The following is a 7226-nucleotide window of genomic DNA, read 5'->3' as shown; positions in this document are numbered from 1 at the left end:
GTGCCATGAAAAATGGTGTCCCATGGTCAGATAAGTTTGGGAAAACCTGGATTAAGGCTTAAACCTTATTATTTGAGCCTCTTTGCAGTTAAGCTTCTTGGAGCTTTTGATATGCTATAACACAAGGGGTCTTCAAAAAGTTCATGGTAAGATTTCTATTTTAATTGTTTTTCTGCAAACTTTTTGAAGTACCTCGTACATTATGAATCTCCAGTAGCAATGCTGATAGGTTCCCAAATTTAGTGCACAATGGAATTATTTCTACCTAGAGAACCAATACATATCTCCCAGTGTGCTACAGTGTGTTACACGTCCACTCATGACACCTGACACATTAAATTTACCCTTGGTTTAGACAATGTGTAAAAACACTTAAGGTAACTATATGCTAAATAATGAAACTTAAAGTAGCACAAGAATGACAACCTATTTGCTGACATGTTGCTCACATTCTCAAGCAAAAAATATTTGCCTGAATTAAATGATTTGAGGGATTGTTTCCTTTAACTTGGCCTGTATTTCTCAAGCATATTTTTTTCTTACATTGTTCACTGCCCAAGGACTAGAACTGTATTTTTAAGACTGTTTTTCACCTAAAATGACCATTAATAATCAAATTTATCATTAAATTTACAAATATATTCACCCATGGGAATAAACGCTACTCAATGATGTTACTAAATACTGTCTTGTAAATAAGATACAGTGTTTGAGGGCAGAAAAAAATAGGCCTATTAAGATAAAAGGTGAATCTGTTTTCAGCCTCGCTGCTTTAGTCACTAGACTGGTGTCAGCTGCTGAGGTGTCAGATCAGTTTTGACTATTGAGTATCAAGGTCTGTCTAGTCTATGAAATGGAGAATTTGTCACTTTAATGTCCTTTGGCTAAGTCTTCAGTGTCAAAGGGCGAGATGAAAACAGGTCAAACACTAATATAAGTGACTAATCAATCTTCCTAGAATTATCTGTTCTGTTTATGTTGCCTGTATGCATAAAAAAAGTTAGTGATCATTTTCTGACTCATGTTCTCAATGTAAACATATAACAAGCATGTGCCAGGATGAAATGCTTGAAGGAAAAGTTATTTTCTCATGGGAGAACATAAAAGGATTCATTTCCCTCCCACACTCAACTCCACCAAAATAAGTCCTTTCAAAAGTAAAAGCTTTTACTTAAATAATCATTTCTTGTGGATTTGTCTTTAGTTAGTTCTTTTCCTCACTGGATATATTCAGATATTACAGGTGATGAAACTGCATATGAAAATACATGGTTGGCCTATGATCTAATTATATGGCCTTTGTTTAGGAATTAGGTTCTTTTTCCTCTTTAAGAAAAACCTCAGCATCTTTCTATATTTAGAAATGTTTTATATATAAATAAATCAAAAACTCAATTAAGAGAAACAACATATCCTAAATGATGACCTTTCACAATCCTGATTTAGTTTATAAATAATGAAAAAACTTCCAGAAAACATTCAGAGTCAACAGTGTATTTTATTACATATCTTAGATTTATACATTTCATATGTGCTTTTAAAGCTTCAATTAACAGTTCAAAATTCAAGAAATATATATGTAGCAGTAGTTCTCAGGCACAGAATTTAAGAGGAGATTGGAACAAGTCTTTTCCCTAGCATATAGCGAATATTATGAACCATGAGAATGAAATGTTTCCTTCTGACCTGTCTTGTTGATTAAATTTTATTACTGTGAACAGCTTTAATAGGCAGGATATTGCTAACTGGAAACAATGAGATTTAAAATAAGTTGATAATCTGTATTTTCTTGAAGCCTTTCAGACCTAGATGATTACTTTTTCTCCTAATAGAACTCCAGGATAATCCAATGAAAATAACATTATCCATAAAACATCTGGAGCATCTGCCTAACTAAGAACCACTGCCCATGGTTATGCAATGTCTTCGGGCCTCACAGGATGAGGTAATGGTAGGATGGATTTCTTCTCAGTGTCCCTGGAAAGTGCTTTCCTCATATTGTAAGGAAGCAAAGTTTAAGGTAAACACCCAAATATCAAAACATTTTATATCTAACTTAAAGTGTATAGGTAAAGTTCCCATAAGAAGTTTTGTTCCCAACCCCCACTTCTACCAGATTCTAAGCAAAATGTATTTATAAATGAGACTCCCAATTGCAAGTATAACAGATGCTAACCAAACCCTACCCAGGATTCAGCTCATCATATAAATGTTCATTCTTATTAGCAAAATAACATGCCAGTAACACAGTAAAATAATAATTTACAGAAACTAACCATCGTTTAGTTCATATAAGTTAATTATGAATAGGTTTGTAAAAGCAGGTTAAAGGAGATTTAAATATTAGGGTCAAATAAGATTCTTTTAATTTTGTTAAAATAAATGAAGATTTCAATCTGTAGATGAATGTAACTGTTTTTGGCTTCCTCTTGGGGGTACTGACGCAGAAAAGAGCTTACCATAAGCATCCTCATCAGGCTACCCATTGCTGGCCAAATAATACTCTATGACTATCCTGTGTACACTGTAGCCCAACTGCTTGTACATGTTGCCTGCAGCTTGGTTAGATACCCTTACAAAGAGATCAACAGAAAATCCACCTTTTCTTTAAAAAAAAAAAAGATAAGAAAATGTTAGAACGTGAGAAAACTTAGAAAGTAAAAGATACATAATTTTTAAAAACAACACTTGTTTTTACTTTGCTTTGAAGATAAGAAAATGTTAGAACGTGATAAAACTTAGAAAGTAAAAGATACATAATTTTTAAAAACAACACTTGTTTTTACTTTGCTTTGACTACTACTCATAGAATGGTAGTAATAGGACCATGCAGCTGATCACATCATAGTAGGATTTTTATTACTTAGGATTTATAACAATTATTTTGCAATACAAACAGATGACTTTGCATGCCAGTATTTCGAAAGCTACAATACATGTTTTCTTAAAAGATAATCAAAGCATACAGTGTACATTTTCTCCCACATATATAAGTGGAAGATTAGGAAGTGCACACCCATGTAGCCGTGGCCCAAGTGTAGCTACAGGACACTGGTCGTTGTGAAGCCCTCAGGTCCCTCTGGTCAGTAATATTCCCTTGCTCACCCAGAGGTCTCCACGTCCTGACTCTTGTGACCAGACTCATCTCCTTGCTTTTTGCTGCAGATTTACTTTTAGTTTCTCCTGTTGTGAACTTTATATAAATGGACTCATACTTCATATAGTCTTTTGTGATTTCCCCTCTCAGTGAGTACTGTGTGAGCCACTGTTCTGTGTAGCTGGAGCTTGTTCATCTTCACTTTGGTTAACATTCCACTATATGAATACACCACACATTGTCCGTGTCTACTGAGAAACATTCATTTTTACTATTACAAGCTGCTGCTAAGAATACTTTTGTTGGGCCAGCCCCGTGGCTCACTCGGGAGAGTGCGGTGCTGATAGCGCCGAGGCCGCGGGTTTGGATCCCATATAGAGATGGCCGGTGCGCTCACTGGCTGGGCATGGTGCCAAACAACACTAAGCCAAGGGTTACGATCCCCTTACCAGTCAAAAAAAAAAAAAAAAAAAGGAATACTTTTGTTGAGTGTCTCATGGTACGGTCTCTAAAGTCTACGGCTAGGAGTGTCATTGCTGTGTCATACAGGGTATGCACACCTTCAACTTCATTAGTTAATGCCAAACTGTTTTGCAACCAGCTTGTATCAACTTGCACTCCCACAGAAGTGCGTATGACTCCGTTTCACAGGAGCAAGCCTTCATGCATCAGACATTTTTATTTTAGCTGATCTTATGGTGTAGTGGTATCTCAGTGTGATTTTAATTTGCATTTCTGATTACTAACAAGGCTGAATATATTTTTGTTTATTGGCCATTTAGATTTATCCCTCTGTATAGTTCTTATTGATTGACATAATTTTCCCTGCCAGCTGTAATTCTCTATGTATTCAAGATATTCAACACTGTGTAATGTTTTTGCAAATATATTTTTCAATTTGTGGCTTGTCTTGTCATTACTGTCATGGTACCTTTTGATGAACAAAGTCACTTAACTTCAGTCAAGTTGAATATATGAACCTTTCCTTTACAGTCAGCACTTTTTACGACCTATTTCAGTTTTCCACCCTGAGGTTGTGGAGACACTCTATTATATTTAAAGGACTTTTCAGTTTTGCTCTTCACATCTAGGTTTTTAATAAATCTGAAACTGATTTGTGTATTTGGTAAGGTAGCAGTCTGGGAAAATTCTTTTCCCATGTGGATACCCACTTGTCCCACCACTTTTACTGAAAAGTTTACACTACTGATCTGCACTGCCTGTCTGAGGTATGTCAAAATCCATGTATTCTTGGATCTGTTTCTCAAATTTTGTTCCACTGACCTAGACAACTACTCCAGCACCAATACACAGTCTTATCCACTATTTTGCTGTTGCTGTTCAAGAACATCTTCCCTCTTTTTTGGTCTTTCCATTCCCCTGTGTGTTTCAGAATCAACAAGTCTGGCAAATAATACTTGGGATTTTGACTGCAATTACATTGGATCCATGGCCAATTATGAGTTTTATAATATCTTTAATCCACAGAGGTAGTTTATCGCTCCACTTACCTGGGCCACTTTATAACAAACATCTGAGAGGTCTTGCACAGCTTTTGTTCGGTTTCTTAAGCACTTTGTTTTTTCATGCCAGTGCAAATGGCATTTTACTGTTGGTATACAGAAATACAATTGATTTTTATACTGACTTTGTATTCAACAACTCTGTCTAACTTTCATTAACTCTAAACATGTATTTATAGATTCTGGTGGATTTTCTCTTTGTACAATCATATCAGTGCAAAATAAGTTTTGTTTCCTCTCAATCTTCATATCTTCTATTTATCTTAGACATCCTCGTCATTTCCCTGATTTCAAAGGGAAAGCATTCAATGCATCACCACTAGACATATTTACTGCAGATTTTGTCTAGGTATTTTTTCAGGTTAAGGAGGTTCTCCCCTTCTATTTCCTAGTTTGCTAACAGTTTTTATCATGAATGAATACTGGAATTTATCAAATTCATTGCATTTAATGAAATAACAATTGTCCTCCTTTAGTCTAAAGTTAAAGCAGCCTTGCTCTTGATATATAATCCTTTTTCTGTATTGCTGAATCCACTTTACTTATGATTTTTCTGGGATTCTTTTATCTATTAAGTGAAATTTTCCTTTCTCATATTTTTGGTCAGGTTTTGTTATCAAGGTTATCCTAGCCTTAAAAAATGAGTTAAGGAATGTTTCCTCTTTTTGTTTGTGTAAAAGTGACCTTACAATCATTATTTCTTAAACATTTGGTAAAATTTGCTAGAGAAGCCATAGCTTTCTTTGTGGAAAGATTTTTGGCTACTGATTGAAATTCTTGAAGGCAAGAGTTGGCTTGCAACCTATTTTTGTATTACCCTCAAGCTAAGAATGGTTTTCACTATTTTTAAGGGTTGTTTAAAAAAAAAAAATGCAACAGAGACCTTACGTGGTTTGCAAAGCCTAAATATTTACTATCTGGCCCAGAAAAAAATTTGCTGACCCTTATTCTATACCCTTAACTAATTCCTGTCTGGTTGTTTGATCAGAAAGAAGCATGTATATATATCCCATTATGATAATGAACTGTCTATTTTTCCTTGTAGCTTTGACAATTTTCGCATTTTTACTTTGAATCTTTGTCACTGGGTACATCAAATTTTTAATTGTTACATCTTCTTGATGGGTTATTTTATCAATGTGCAGTAACCCTTTTGTAATAACTGTCCAACTGTAATGTAACTATTATTAATATAAGTAAACCACGTTTGTTTTGTTTAGTATTTGCATAGTAATTTTAGAAGTATCTTTACTTTCCATCTTTCTGTATCTTTAATCTTTACACATAATTCCTGTAAACAGAATACGGTTGTGACAGTCTTTGTCTTTTAACTGGAGTCATCAATCTATTAACATTTACTGTTATAACTATTGATAATATGTGGATTCATAGCTAACATCTTATTTCATGCTTTGTGTTTTGCCAGTTCAATTTCCTTTTTCTCTTCTTTTGGATAGATTTTTATCATTCAATCTTTTTTCTCCTCTGCTTGTTTGGAAACTATATACTATTTCTATTTTTAATGTATACATTTAAAAATATGTGTATATAAGTATGTGTACATGTACGTATGTATACATGCATAAAAATAAATATTACTTAAATCTTAGCAATTATTCTAAAATAATGAAGGTTTAGAAACTGGAAGGGAAGGCAACCTAGTGATTTTCTACTCAGAGACAGAGAATCTATCCTATAAATACATTAAATTACAAATGCAAGGTCATAGCTATTAGCTACCCTTTCTTAATGTCAAATGCCTTTTTCAACAAGGTATGTCATTATAAAGTATGTAAACTAATCTTTCTAAAATTTTTTTCCCCTTCTTTGTTCAGTCTAGGGAGAACTTTAAAAAATCTTAAAGACTAGAGTTGACTTCTTTTTCAGCTAATGCTATTTCCTCTCTTCTCTGAAATAATTCAAGTTTCTCTTGCCTCTAACTTGGCACAGAGTGTTTGTCAGGCCACAGTTACCTCTTTAAAACTTGCCTTTATTAAATCCAGTAATTAAGTGGGAATTAAGTCTTAAGAGTCCTTCTCAGCAACAATTCTCTTCCCTATTATGCTTTTAGACACTAAAAGAAATGGCAGCTTGACAACTGGTCAAACTTCCACACACGTGTCTTATCTCTTCTAGAATGGGAGATGGGAGGAGGAAATTTCCCTTTTAATTACTGTATTAGTTTTATCTCATATAATGAGGGTGTTTGATATATACAACGGGTCTTTTAAAAATGCCATAATATTGGCAGTTTGTAAACTGTGCACTGTGATGCCATAGAATATTTCAGATGTTCTAGGAAAACACAGCAAAATCTTACATGTCACATATAGGAAAACTACTGACTATGTAGTAGTTTACAAATTCAACATTAGATTGTGCTACATTCCCTTTAATGACATATTTTTATGAAGTTGGGCTTCTGGCAGTTGCTGTGATTAAAAAAAAAAAAAGTACCACATGAAAATCAATTTGAAACAGGAATGCAGGTGACTGTGCTGAATCTGTTTCCAAGATCTGAGAAGTCATTCAATGCCCAACAGGTACACACATCTCATCAGCAGATAACCACAGTTATTTAAGAATGAAATGATATGTTTTCTTTA

The 7226-nt window shown here is 34.2% G+C and overlaps 1 long non-coding RNA gene across 2 annotated transcripts in view; it reads right to left on the bottom strand.

The window, feature by feature from the left end:
• Positions 1 to 1478: 1478 nt before the first annotated feature.
• The window catches only part of LOC103591994, a 9160-nt gene continuing 3412 nt past the window's right edge, over positions 1479 to 7226 (bottom strand). For both annotated transcript variants that reach the window (XR_550634.1, XR_550635.1), the window contains 2 exons: positions 4609 to 4706; positions 1479 to 2605 (listed from right to left, as the gene is read on the bottom strand). This is a non-coding gene — a long non-coding RNA (uncharacterized LOC103591994). The remainder of the gene's footprint in view (positions 2606 to 4608; positions 4707 to 7226) is intronic.

The sequence above is a fragment of the Galeopterus variegatus genome, unplaced genomic scaffold (assembly GCF_000696425.1).
Source record: "Galeopterus variegatus unplaced genomic scaffold, G_variegatus-3.0.2 Scaffold1066, whole genome shotgun sequence".
Taxonomy (NCBI): domain Eukaryota; kingdom Metazoa; phylum Chordata; class Mammalia; order Dermoptera; family Cynocephalidae; genus Galeopterus; species Galeopterus variegatus.
Note: the sequence above shows the minus strand (reverse complement) of the source record. Positions and strands in the feature narration are given on the sequence as shown.